Consider the following 15,302-nt stretch of genomic DNA (forward strand, 5'->3'; position numbering starts at 1 on the left):
ACTGTGCTATGCTTAGTACTTCCAAAGGGAAGCACTAAAGCATGGTGCCATAGCAATGTCATCATACAGCGAAGTGTAGACATGCCCATAGAAGTGATAACCTTTCACCAGGTTGCAAGGATTAAAATTCTTACATAGTAATTTAAATACACCTTCAGATGTTAAAATGCAAACCACTTGGCAATATAATGTATGTTTTGTGAATATCTCCATTTAGAGGTCCCTGTTTGCTAAAGACAGCTTATACAGGCTTAACTCAGAATTCACAGTCATGCTGAGAAAAGTATCATATGCATTTTAATTCTCATACCTCAAGTTGTGGGGCAAATGAATAGTACATATAAAGTACTGAAGCAAGTGGACCGTGCATGTTTTAAACCTATAAATGTATGCATGTATTTAAATGTACCTATATATATAGACATTATATATGTACAAATACAAGAACAACTGTCCCAATTCTGCAAAGTTTCTGAATGTTTTGTAATTTACTGTAATGGATACAGTATCAGACTCAAAAAAAGAAATGGAAGGAATAAGGAAAATTAGGGCATGGAGAGTAAGGTGTATGTCATATTCCAAAACAAAATATGTGCAAAAGTCACATTATCAGAAAAGATTAAGTAAATTTTGCAGAACTCCAAAAACCCAACCTCAAAATTTGGATTGATATCCAGATTTTACTAGGGGTGCACTAATAGAGATTTTTTGGCTGATACCGATGGCCAATTTTTCATGGGCCATATCAGCTGATACCAATCTGATTCCAACATGCAGCCAAGCAGCTTGGAGAGCAGCGTTCAGCTGGTAAGTCTGTTGTGGAGGAAGGTGTGAGGGTGGAAGCAAGGGGCATGGGGGGAGCAGATCAAGGCCCACACAGTAAGGGAGGGAGTGGGGTGGGGCAGGGGCAGGCACTGCACAACTGGGGTGATGTGGGGGATGGAGCCACGAGCAGCTTGTCTGGGGAGTGCGGCAGGAGGGCTCCTGGGAGGGCATAGGGGCAGGTGCCTCTGAATCTGCATGTGGGGCGAGGGTGGACTGCCATTGTGGGCTGGGGCTGGAGCAGTACAGGGCTGTTCCCTGAGGGGGCTGGGCTGGGCTGGGCTGGGCTGCACTCGGGGTGGGTGGTGGTGACTCTGGTAGGGGCTACGGGGGGGCTTCAGTCACCCCAAAATTCACTGTAGCCATCCCCTGCTCTGCCTTGACTGTGCAGTGCCTGCCCAGCCCACTTCCTCTCTCACCATGGGGGCCTCAATTTGCTCCCCTCGCACCCCTTCTCTCACAACAGGCTTACCAGCCAGAGCCAGCTGCTCTCCACGCTGCTAGGCTCTGCTGCCTGTGTGCTATGCTGCAGCTGTGCACGTGCACAGGGCATTTATTGGTGGCATTATCGGCCTACTTTGTCCAATGCACAGGGATCCTAGAAATCCATTTGCCATGGAAAAACACAGAAAAACATTGAAATCAAGTTTTTGCAGAGAATCTTTAGAATTTCTGGGGGGAAAACAACTTACTGAAACAAAAATGCTGACTTCCCACTGGAAGCCAGCTATTCTCACAGCCACTGTAGAAGCCTACCATATACTCCTAAGTATATATAACTTGGAGGTCATTTCAATTTTTATTTAAATGCCTTTTAATGCAAAATAGATCTTTAATTAAAAATGAAATTTCCACAAGAAGTATCCATTTACAATTTCATTTTGTAAGCTTTTAATTTTTTTGTTTAAATGTTAGTTGCTAAACATTTTAAATTTCAGCATCTTCAAAAAAAATCAGTTTAATGTTTGTGGTCTAACTTCCTAGAAAATGTTTGTTTATTTTGTTTAACTTATCTTCCAGGTATACAGGTGGTCTAATAAAAGATGTTGCAAAACAAGCCTTGCTTCTTGTATGTTCCCTGGACCATCGTGGGTACAATAACATAATGATTTTGCAATAACACGCACAAACTTGTTAGTTTTTTATTGACATTTTTCACAGGAGAAAAAATGTTCTGTCCAGTTCTGCTTGACAGAACAAGGAGCAATGGTCTCAAGTTGCAGCAAGGGAGGTTTAGGTTAGATATTAAGTTAAAAAAATCACAGTAGGAGGCTGGTGAAATATTGGAAATGGTTACCTGGGTTTTTAAGGCCTGGCTTGAGAAAGCCCTGGCTGGAATGATCTTGTTGGAGATGGTCCTGCTTTGAGCAGGGGGGTTGGACTAGATGACCTCCTGAGGTTCCTTCCAACCCTCATTTTCTATGATTCTATGAAATATATACAAGGAAATTGTGACTATTAATATTTCTTTGATAATTATTTAAATGCAATTGCCCAAACAGAGCTGTGGCCATTGAAAAACACTTGTATAAAAAAGATAAGTACAATATTCCTCTAAATAATATTTATTGAAAAAAGCAGCAAATGTAGAAAATTAATTAAATCCCATAATAGTGTGCCTGTCTGAAACCTGTAATGACATCCTAATCTACGAATCTGTCTAATGGATTCTGGGGATGAATAGAAAGTTTCCTTCTGGGGCTGTTTGTGGAAAGAAATGATATATGTTTCCCCATTCTTCATTCATTTTCCCTAAGCTTTTTGCTTATGTTGATATGGCATCTATGCAGGGTGCTTAAAAAGAGAAAGTTCCAGTTTTTTTACTTGACCATAAAATCTTACTTATTAACATTGCTAATTTTTTCTAGTTGTCCAATTCTGCTTTCTTCCTATGGAAAGCTTTACTCATATGCTACATAACTGAGGTTCTGGGGTCAGATTCTGGGGTCCCAAGAGTTAGTAGAAACCGCCCAAAATATTTAATGTTGTTGCAGTATTGTACATCTTAAAATATGTATTTCCGATGTGTTTTTTGAGTTTCTACTCCTCTCCTTTCTCTTTGGCTTCTTACTTCTCTCTGTATGGCAAAGACAAAGCATATTGTGATACTTCAAAAAAGAAATAAAACCTCTTGCACAATCTGGCATATGCTACTTTTACCATATGATGAACATTTTTTCACACTATTGTATGTGAGTGGTTTCCACTAAAACTTAAAAAAAATATGCTGGTATCCTAAAGTTTCTTAGTTTATTATTATTAAAGGGTATAATCCTCCTAGTGAAATCAATAGGAACTTGACCATTCCCTTTACAGTGACAATGATGAAGGTCCAAGGAGACTACAGTAAAATAAAAGTCATTCTACTGTTGGGCAAGACATTACAGTGGTTAAAGCAATGGATTGTGACTTAGTAAATGTGTGTGTGTATTTTGTGTGTGTGTATTTTTAGGTAGGGTTGTAATGTTAATGGTCAAGGAAATGTATGACAAGCAAAGACTTTTTGTTTGTGATACCTGTTCTTGGAGCATCTGTCTCTCCGGGTGGGATTTCCAATATCTCTCCCAATTACACAGTTGGTCCAATAAAAAATATCACACAGTCTCCTTCCCCCTTGCCTTTCTCTTACTTCAAGGAAACAATGGGTTTAGTTTTTTCAGATGCTTTAAATTAATGTGTGACCTTGGGCAAATCACTTACTTCCCTATGTGTTTCTATGAGAGTATGTTAAATGTCTAAACTATTGGGTCCCAAACTTAAATATGACCCCTAGGTGGTATCATAACACTTATTTGTTATAATATTACACTATCCAGCCATGTGCTGGCTGAAATATACTTCCTGACCACCCTGTGCTCCTATCAGCCTTATTTTCCTTTTGCAAATTCCTTCTTACTGCTCATTCCTTCCCATTAGCCCATCTAGTGCAGCTTTGTGATACAAACATTCATGCTTGCCCCCAGTCCAGAGACAGAAGTCTTCCAAGAAGATGTATGAGGATGTATCAGTGGTTCTCAACCTTCTAGACTCAAGGCACCCCTTGTTTTCTCTTGAAACACCCTTTGGAAAATGCCTTCTCTTACTTTTTACTTGTTTTTTGACTACAAAAAAATATGAGAGCAGTTCTTCTGTTGCAGAGAATTCAGAAAGTCCACAACAGGTCAGAAAGTTTTTAATGCTATGGGTTCCCATTTGAAATCTCTGGGTTTATATTGTGAATCATGTTTGTACTTCTAAGAGTGCTAACATTGCCTGGTGACCCATGGCACCCTTGAAAGGATCTAAAGGCACCTCAGGGTGCTATGGCACCTTGGTTGAGAATCACTGGTCTATATAACGAGTATATCTCATAGGCACTGACCTGTTTATCCATATTCCCTACCCCAGTCTCTGTTATCTACTGTTGTGTCAGGTAGAACTGAAAAATGGCCCTAAGTTACAGCCCCTTAGTGGAGGGCATGGACTTGCAATTATGGTCTTGCAATTATCACTACAAATGAAAGGCAATTATCATTCTAAGTCAGTGTTTCCCAACTTTTTCCATCCCACAGCACACCAGTTGAACGCAGAGCAAGGGGGAGTGAGTGGCAAGCGGTCAAATGCAGGGGTGGGGGGTGGTGAGCGGCCGAACATAGAGTGGGCACAGAAAGGTGGGGGAGGGTAACCACGTGGGCTTGGCTGAGGCACAGTGGTGGCATGGGTTGGCGGTGGCACCACTGACTGTAGCAAAGCCCCCTCTCCCCCCCAAGATTCCATGGCACACCTGGACATGTCCAATGGCACACCAGCATGCTGTGGCACACCGGTCAGGAAACGCTGTTCTAAGTCACCACACTGCAGAGTGGGTTATACTTTATAACAACTGGCTCTTGCAGAGGAAAATGAAACTATAAATCCCATAAGACCAGTCCTATCTCTGCAATTTTCCTGACTCCTTTGGTTTTTACATTCCAAAGTGTACTAGCAGGAATTATTCTTTACATAGGGGAAAGTGTAGTTTATAGAAATGGGGCAGTATCCCGTTAAATAGTTTGTGTGCCCTCTAGAGGTGCTCTCTGCCTTCTGTGTTTCAGAAGCTTCCAGGAACTAGTCTAAATAGATGGGTGTACATGTGTGCAGAAAGGCCTGATTGTATATAGTTGGTAAACAATGTTTGGGACTAAATTGTGCAGGTTTTTTATTCCTTTTGTCTTATAAAAGGTAAAAGACACAACAGAGTACCTGGTTTCTGTGACTAACTGGCCCCTTGGAAAGTGTGATGTGAATATGTGCTTTTCCTTCCAAGTCCTTTATACACTTACAAGCAGGGAAAGCCGCAATCTGCTGAAGTCCTTGGGGCAGAGCCTGTCACTTTAATTTGTCAGAACTATAATAAATGCATCCCTGGTGAAACTCTGTTGACTTCCACTGTATATAATAAATCATAATACTGTATATGAGCTTTTCAAAGCACCTTTTTTATTCAAACTTGCTATCAGTTTCCATGGAAAATTATTGCAGCCGTTATTAGTCTCCCTAAGCATCTGTTAATGCTGCCACACACAAAAATAAAATCCACATTAGTGGCTCGCACTTTTTGCCTAACATTTCTCCTAAAACATCTGCTGAGCTATTTTTCTCTCTCTGTCTCACTGATGTGTTGAAGTAGAGCGAGGTGAGCAAGCAGCTTGAGACTTTGGTCTTGAAATGTATAAAATAGGAAATGCTCAAAGGGGAAACATCTGTTGAAGTGAAAAAACCCATGTGGGGTAGTCAGAGAGCAGTGCGGCTGGCTGAGTGACTGAGGAGTAGAAAAAGAAGCTTTGAAGTAATGTCAGCATAATATCTGATTTGTAGGCATTCTCCTAAGTTCTTTCATGTTCAAAATCAGGATTGTTTTTACAACAGTGTCCAAGGCTTATCTTCCAATGACATCCACCTTTATATTCCTTCCAACAGGAGAACCATTTAAATATGACAATTAAGTATTTAAATGCAACACTGTGGTGCAAGTATGTGGCACACAAGGATGAAGCCTTGAAGTTAATTATTAGCTTGTTCTAACTTCTAATTAGATGTTTTAGAGTGTCCTTGTAACAAAGAGTCCCATCATGTTTTATCATTCTTAGTTCCCTGAGTTCAAGAATTCACATTTGTTTAAGGTGTAAAATATAGCAGGTCATTGATATTAATTTCCATAGATGCCACCCAAGCTAGTAACTGTACTAAGAACATATGTAGATGATGCAAGGACAATTTGCCCATTAATGCAAGGAACATGAAGATATATGGTCTATCCATCGTGAATCCTTGCACTACTACTTGTGTGTGTGACATCCCAACATAGATCTCAGAAAAGAGCACTACCAGTTGGGAAAGTTTGGGCTCAACTTAGTCAAATGTTTTGACTTCAGACAATTGGTTAGGTGGAAAACAATTGGTTATCATCTGTGCTCATGGCTGTCAACTGTCCACACATTTATGGACACTCCATAAAAAGTTCATAAAAAATCTGTAAAAAGTAGTTTCCATTCTGTAAAATGGTCCTGAAAAGGAGATGGAGCACAGCAGCACCGCCTGCTGCCTGAGTGGAGCACAGCACCCTTCACAGAGTTCTTATCAGGGCTTTGCCTCATAGGAGCTTGGTAGATCCCATCCCCATCTAGCAGCATGTTGCAACTGGTCCCTATGTTTATTGAGTGCCTCTAACAGCCACTCACATTAAAGCTACAGGGAGTGAGGCCATGTGGCCAGGACAGAGGTGTGGGCTGGGAGGGAAGAGTCAGTAGGTGGGGGTCCATAGTAGGACAGGAGGAGCAGGGCCAACAAGATCTGGCTGGGGGAGGCAGCAGCATGTGGGGTGTACTCAGGGGTGTCAGAGTGTGGGGTGAGTAGGGGTCTCCTATGGTGGGGGCAACGGGGTGTAAAGCCACTGCTGCCATCAGACAGGGCTGCCAACCGAAGAATTTATTTTACTGAAAGTAAAAATATATGTCAGTAAAAAAACATTCTCCATCAGTAAGAAATGTATAGATTATCAGTAAAGGTAATTTCTTAGGATAGCAACCCTGCCTCTGCTATTAGCAGCAAGTGAACATGGACATTAGATATCAGAATGTCTACTTGGCACACTGGGTATGCAAAAAAACTTGATGTGAATGGGACAAGAGAAGATTGCACGGAGAGAGCCTGAAATTCCACCCACTTTACACTGGTATAAACCAGGAGAAATTCTGTTGATGTAATACACTTGTAGTGTCATAAATAAGAGTAGAAATAGATCCTCTGCAAGACAGCTAGTAAATCTGTTACATTGTATATCTCTGTAAGCAATCTTTGAAATCTGAGATCCTGAGATTCTTAAGCAAAGAGGACTGGAAAATATTTGAAATCTTCTACAACTTCCTAGCTTGCCTCTCCTGCATTGACCATCTCTCGATGAAAAATTAAACACTTTAATAATCCCTTCAGATGTTGGTTAACTTTCCTTTTATGAAATAAGCAACCAGGGAATAAACTGCACTATTTAGGTGACCAATCATGCAACCAACAGTCAAGTACTCTAAGGAGTTCCTATAATGAACAGTCTGCAAAGAATTTGTAGGTCCATTCATTAAAATAAAATTAATTAAATGACTATGCAAAACAAACAAATGCACTAAACATAAATTGGTTTACTGAACATTGAAAAGCAGAATAAAAGGTCAAATACAGCCATCAGTTTAACCTTCTTATCCCTCCTTATTCTGTGGATCAGATTAGGACTGGTGCATGCCTGACACTGAGGAGTTTACAAGCGATACAGACAACTGAAAAGTTCATGAGTTCATTGTTAGATACATAAGAAACTTTGTCTTAGTCCAAGCCAAGGAACTGACCTAGGAAAGTATCACTGAGTTTATGAAACGGGTCTTGGTCCTGAACCAGCTTAGTACAACCATACTTCCATGTCTTACTGTCAAAGGGCTAGGCTGAGTCTTTAGACAGCCCTGAGCAGGAAGCAGTGCTTACACGTGGCCATTCTCGGACCAGCCCTGGGAGGGACTGTGCTTCAGGGATATGTGTCCAAGGCCCATTTCTTCTCATGTTCCCTTCTTGTGGTGGGGATAACAGAAAGAGTCTTGAAATCCTTTTATATGGCTCTGGGGCAAAAGGATGGGCCCATGGCTTTGTCCTTCCTTCTCTTCTCTTGGAAGAGAATATGAATTCTTGTATTTTAACCATATTGGAAACTTCATTTCAAGCAGTTCCTATGAAGCTAGGCACAGGGGTTTAGAGACCATGCTGACTTTATTAAAAAATGAATCCAGTAGTCATGCAAAGGGACTAAATTTGTCCTAAACAACATATTTTACAATTGACTGATATCTTTCTGTTTGCCTTCATATGTCACTACCAGCATGTACCGGGAACAGTCTACTTGAGGAAAAAAAGCCACTTTTTATTTTAGGTGTGAATGCTGAACCACTACAATTGCACAAGTTTTTAGACTCCCACCTAGAAAAGAGTACCTTTTTCCTTCCCGAAGAGTGTATATGCCATTTCTGTTAGCAAAGTCTTCATTAATTTTCCAGAGAGCTTGTTGTTTTGATAATTTAAATTCAGTAATATTTCCACTGCCTATGTAAGTGTTTGAGTTGCTGGCACTCATTTTAGTTAGATAATGCTACAGTGCCAGAAGCCATCTGCTTAATTTTACAAAATGTTTGGATTAAAGTTTAAATCAAGATTTTCAAGCTCTTCACAAAAAATGAGCTCACCACTGTATTCTTAAATGAAGGAAACATGCTTTATTTATCCCATTTCCCCAAACACGAACTACAGTATGTGTAAAAACATAGAAAACAAAACAGGTCAGCTACATAAAAGTGTGATATCTATAGAAAACACTGTGCTAGAAAATGATTAGCCATAGAAATGGCCAAATTAAGCTATGCAATTTACAGATTCAGTTATCAGGTTCCCTTCCAGAGGTTGCTAAAAGCAGATTATCTGTGACTTTAGGAACAGTTTGTTCTGTTTTGTTGGAGGGGAAATCATGACATTATTTTTCTACGTCTGAGTTGTTATTCAGTCTCTGCCTTTCTTGCCCTAGGGTAAGGTTCAAAGGGCTCCTCACTAAAAGAGTTGGACTCCATTACTTTACTCCTAGTTAAAGATTATTTTGAACTAGGTTTGTGAATGAAATAGATACTAAGCAGTCTTTTAGGTAAAGGACAGATCCCCAAGAGCGTAAGATTTTCATATATAGGGATATCATTTCTGAGATGGTAACAATATGCTTATTTCTATTGTTTCTCATGTCAAGAAGACTAAAAAGCAAAGAAGGGACCAGCCCTTACACATTTAATTTCAAATTGATATCTCAGATTGTTGATAGTAGGAGACATCTGCCTATGCTTTATAAGGCCTCAAGCTTTGTTTGGTATCCATTCCAGTATCCATCCTCTCTGAAGGGGACCTACTTTGCAAAGTAATGAAAAGACAGATGCACACTTTTCTCTGCTTACACATTAAAAAGGATTAGTTACATGGGCCAGGGGAAAGAAAAAAAAAATAGGTCCCATAATACTTTAGCATAGCATGTAGAAAAGTCAAAAAGTCTACTGCTTTAGAACAGACAGAACTAATTGTTGCCAGTAGAGGAACATTTGACTGAAAGGGGCTGCTCAAATCCAGTCCCCTTTGTTTCTGGACAATCATTTACCCAAGGAATCCCTAAAATTACCTTTCAAGACATTTTATGCATAGTGCAAGGGTATTTCCTGTGTTTTACCACTGCAATGACAGTAAGTATTAATTTATATATAATATATAATATTATATATTTCATCAAGTTATACAATAATATATAATATTAAATATTGCCTGTTGTATATTAAGCAGTCCATTGCATAAAATATAGAAACACTCTTGGAAGCAGGGACCAAACTCAGGATTCCCTTACCAGGTGAGTGCCCTAAACATTAAGTTACAGAGTCAAGGTCCCTTTCTCAGTCTAATGCTTGTTGATTCATTGCTTCAACAGCCTGGCTTCAATAGGAGGGGAGATAGCTTGGTTTGAGTGCATTCTCCTGGGAGGAGAGGAAGTGGATCTAGTTCTGCGTTGGCCTCAGAAGCCTAAGGGCGCATCCTGACGAACGTGCACGTGCAGTTTTTTGGCACCTTAAACCGCATATGGCACACATGTACTCAAACTGCCATGCTGCTAATTAGCAGTGTGGTGGTTTTTTTGACACTGGGAGATCCTGATATTAAAGAAAACTCACTGCTAAAAAAAGCAGCACGGCTCATGTGGGAGCAGTTTACGCTTTCAGAAACCAGAACCTGGGCAGCTAGAGCCATGCTCTGGCTGCGGCCAGGCTCTGAGTGCCTGGCTTGGCACTGCTGCTGCCCTGGGAGGCCCCCAGGACCACAGGTAAGGCTGCTGGGGCCAGCAGAGGTACTGGCTTCAGTCTCCCCTACCCCATCCAGGTCACTTTGCTACACACCAAAGTGTGCATGCAGGGGCATGGCTGGTGACGAATAGCAGTGGCACAAATCGGTGATGCTTCTATTTGTCTGGCATGCCTCTGCACATCGCGCTCATTGGGACATACTCTAAGTGTCTAAGAGAAGGTTATGGATTCTACTCTAGAGGCCATGTGTCTGTAAGTAAGGTGCTCCAGTATTTTATTTTTAGACACCCAAGTCTTTCATTGGATCTAGCCGTAAATCACCACTGATACAAAAGGAATGGAAGTTAAAGCTCAAAGACATCTTGTTTGAGACATCTTACCAAATCCTATAGCATATGAGAGCTATCCTTGACTTTGATGTCAGACTGCTTCATTGGGAATACTGAATCATTAAGAACATAGGTGTCAAGATAATTATAGGAAAGACCATGTAATGCAACAATGTAATATTAATATGTTCATGAAGGTGACCCATTAAACCTTCTGTGGGAAGAAAAGACTAACCATATGTTAGTCAATGTGAATTATGTAGCAGTCATCAAAACAAGCCAGGAGCCATTCTGTATTCCCCAAAGAAGCAGGCTGCTAGCAGATCAGAACCAACTGCAGAAAAGAATAAACAAATAAACTAAATTAATGTTGATGCTTGTTCCAGGTAGCCAGGAATGGTTCACGTAAGTACAACTTCTTCATGCTAAGATTATCAAGGTATTGTAGGTTATAAATGCCTCATATAAGTTATCACAAAAAGCCATTTCAAATAATAGTCTTCAGTTCACTTCTGAGGAATCTCTCATTAGAGAAATCTAATAAAACCCACCACATCGGGAACCAGCAGCGGGAAGGAGAGGAGGCAGCACACGTGTGTCCCTCACGCACGTGTGCCCTTTTACCAACCAACTGACCAGAGGCGGCGGCGGCAGCAGCAACAGAGGAATCAGCAGCGGGGGCAGCAGCAGCTGATCCCCCGAAGGTAAGTGGGGCGGAGGGACCTGGCACAGCTGAGCCGGATCTGGAGGGGAAGCCCCCCGGGTCCCATATAGCTGAGCCGGTAGGGAGCCGCGCTCCCGAGCCGCGCAGCACGAACAGAGCGCGCAAACAGGGAGGGCTAGGAAGGGGACTGTCCCCCCAGGCCAGGGGGCACCCCCGGGGCTAACCTTTGGGGGAGCAGGCTCCTGTGGCAGCGGATCCCCCCAGCGGGGGAGCGTAGGGGCGGAGCTGCTGGCAGGCACTTCCGGGTAGACCGGGGTGCCTGATTGGCCGTTGGAGCGGGGCGGGTAATTCAAACCGTGGGCTTTAAAGCCGCGGGGTGACGTAGTTCCCAGCACTCAGGAACCAGCAGCGGGAAGGAGAGGAGGCAGCACACGTGTGTCCCGCACGCACGTGTGCCCTTTTACCAACCAACTGACCGGAGGCGGTGGCGGCAGCAGCAACAGAGGAATCGGCAGTGGGGGCAGCAGCAGCTGATCCCCCGAAGGTAAGTGGGGCGGAGGGACCCAGCACAGCTGAGCCGGATCCGGAGGGGAAGCCCCCCGGGTCCCATATAGCTGAGCCGGTAGGGAGCCGCGCTCCCGAGCCGTGCGGTGCGAACAGAGCGCGCAAACAGGCGTGCTCTGTAAGAGCACGCCGGCGTTTGTGCAGGCGTTCGCGCCGGCGGGCAGGCCAGGAGGGCCAAGAGTGAGACTCCTGTAGGGGTAGGGCGTAGACACCACGCAGGTCTACAAACAGCAGCTTATAGAATGGTGTCTACGAGGAGTGCTGCTAGGGCCTCTGCCCAGGGGGGCAAGGCTACCCGGGGCAGGTCTGAGGCCTCCACCCAGACCGAGCCCATGGGGGAGCTGATGTCCCCCTACCTCCTGGCCTGTGGGGGATCCCCAGCAGGGCCGGGGGGGGCAGAGATTGGGGGCCCCCACACCTGTCCGGCAGGTGCCCGTCTTAGGGCTCTGGAGGTGCAGGTGAGGGAGCTCCGGGAGGAGGTTAGCAGGCTGAGGGGGATCAGGGAGGCGGAGGATGAAATTGACAGATATTTCTTTTCCCTTCAGGCCCAGACACCAAAGGAAGAAGCACCCCGGGGAATATTCTCCACAGCAGAGTGGCAGACGGTCACAGCCAGGACCGGAGCAGCTCGCAGCGAACCAGTACCAGCTTCTCCAGTCCGACTGGTGAACAGGTACGAGGCCCTGGCGACCCTGCAGGAGATGGAAGGGGAGGAGGAAACCCTTGGGCAAGAAGAAACACCACGTTCTTCACACTCCAAACAGAACAAGAGATCCACGAGGACCCAGAGGAGGAGGCGATGAGTGCTCGTCATAGGCGACTCCATCCTGAGAGGTACGGAAGGATCCATCTGTCGCCGGGACCCCTCGGCACGAGAGGTATGCTGCCTCCCTGGAGCAAAGATTCGGGATGTGACAGAGGTAATCCAGGCCAGAATCAAGCCCACCGATTATTACCCCATGGTCCTAGTCCATGTGGGTACTAATGATGCGGCCAGGAGAACCCCCGATCACCTGATGGCGGACTACTGTGCTCTGGGTGGCGTGCTGAAGGAGTTCGGTGCACAGGTGGTTTTCTCTTCCATCCTACCAGTGACCGGACAAGGAAGATGGCAGGAGAACTGCATCAGAGAGACCAACTGGCGGCTTCGGCAGTGATGTCTCGAGGCAGGCTTCGGCTTCCTGGACAATGACCCGCACATCACGACGAGGGACATGCTCAGCTGGGATGGGCTTCACCTGTCCCCCAAAGGTAAGCGTGTGTTTTCTACTAGGTTGGCGGATCTCCTCTGGCGGGCTTTAAACTAGGCTCGTCGGGGGGAGGAGAGTGCGAGGGCAGAGGAAGCTGTGGACCACCAAACCATGTGGCACCCACAAGGACAGCCCAGCCTGAAGAAGGAGAACATTGGGAACCTGAAAGCCATGGGGAGACCAGCACTACAGAACAGGTAAGAAACAAGAAGGTAAGAAACAATGGGCCCCTTGGGACTCGGAGCGGGGGGGCAGCAAAGGCACCAGTCGCAGGGCTCAAGTGCCTACATACTAATGCTAGGAGCATGGGGAACAAGCAGGATGAACTAGCGCTCCTGCTTGCACTAAACACCTATGACTTAGTGGGGCTAACAGAGACCTGGTGGGATTCATCCCATGACTGGGCGGTACATATTGAGGGCTATAGATTGTATAGAAAGGACAGGTCGGGGAAGAAAGCAGGGGGGTTGCACTTTATGTCAGTGAGCAATATACATCAACCCTCATCAAGACAGAATCCGAGGTTGAGGAAGTAGAAGGATTGTGGGTTAGGCTACATGGGGGGCAAGGAGAAAGGGATTTGGTGGTAGGGGTCTGCTACAGACCCCCACACCAAGGGGAAGAAATAGATGCGGGGCTCCTGAGGCAAATCTCGGAGACCATAAAAGCTAAAGAGGCGGTAGTCATGGGGGACCTAAACTACCCGGACATCTGCTGGGAGACGCAGACAGCAAGGTCCCATCGCTCACGCAGGTTTCTAACCTGTGTACAGGACCTCCACCTGACACAGGAGGTGCATGGTCCCACTAGGGGGAATGCCATACTGGATCTGGTATTGGCAACAGGAGATGACATGATAGGGGACCTCCAGATCGGTAGCCATTTGGGAGACAGTGATCACCTTATAATAGAATTCAACATAAGACGGCGAGTGGGTAAGGTAACTAGTAGGGTGAAAGTGCTAGACTTTAGGAAAGCTGATCTCAATGCACTCAGGCGATTAGTCAAGGACGCACTGCAGAGTAGGAGTTTTGATGGGATGGGAGCTCAAGAAAGGTGGCTGTGCCTTAAGGAAACGATCCTTCGGGCACAAAGCAAGACGATCCCCGAGCGAGGCAAAAAAGGGAAAGGGGCCAGAAGGCTTCCATGGCTGACCAGAGAAATCCAGGGCAGCCTAAGGGCCAAAAGGGGAGCACATAAAAAGTGGAAACAGGGTGAGATCACTAAAGATGAATATACCTCCTCTGCTCGTGCTTGTAGGGAGGCAGTTAGGCGGGCCAAAGCTACCATGGAGCTGAGGATGGCAACCCAAGTAAAGGACAACAAGAAATTGTTTTTTAGATATATTGGGAGTAAAAGGAAGGCCCAGGGAGGAATAGGACCGCTGCTAAATGGGCAGAAACAATTGGTGACAGATAGAGGGGACAAGGCTGAACTCCTCAACGAGTTCTTTGCCTCAGTGTTCCTAAGTAAGGGGCACGACAAGTCTCTCACTGGGGTTGTAGAGAGGCAGCAGCAAGGCGCCAGACTTCCATGCGTAGATCCTGAGATGGTGCAGAGTCATTTGGAAGAACTGGATGCCTTTAAATCGGCAGGCCCAGATGGGCTCCATCCGAGGGTGCTGAAGGCACTGGCCGACATCATTGCAGAGCCACTGGCGGGAATATTCGAACGCTCGTGGCGCACGGGCCAAGTCCCAGAGGACTGGAAAAGGGCTAACATGGTCCCCATTTTCAAAAAGGGGAGGAAGGAGGACCCGGGCAACTATAGGCCAGTCAGTCTCACCTCCATCCTTGGTAAAGTCTTTGAAAAAATTATCAAGGCTCACATTTGTGAGAGCCCGGCAGGACAAATTATGCTGAGGGGAAACCAGCATGGGTTTGTGGCGGGCAGATCATGCCTGACCAACCTAGTCTCTTTCTATGACCACGTTACGAAACGCCTGGACACAGGAGGAGGGGTGGATGTCGTATACTTAGACTTCAGGAAGGCCTTCGATATGGTATCCCACACCATACTGGTGAACAAGCTAAGAGGCTGTGATGTGGATGACTGCACAGTCCGGTGGGTGGCGAATTGGCTAGAGGGTCGCACCCAAAGAGTCGTGATAGATGGGTCGGTCTCGACCTGGAAGGGTGTGGGCAGTGGGGTCCCGCAGGGCTCGGTCCTTGGACCGATACTCTTTAATGGCTTCATCAGTGACTTGGACGAGGGAGTGAAATGTACTCTGTCCAAGTTTGCAGATGACACAAAGCTATGGGGAGAAGTGGACACGCTGGAGGGCAGGGAACAGCTG

Source organism: Alligator mississippiensis, chromosome 2 (assembly GCF_030867095.1).
Source record: "Alligator mississippiensis isolate rAllMis1 chromosome 2, rAllMis1, whole genome shotgun sequence".
Classification (NCBI taxonomy): Eukaryota; Metazoa; Chordata; order Crocodylia; family Alligatoridae; genus Alligator; species Alligator mississippiensis.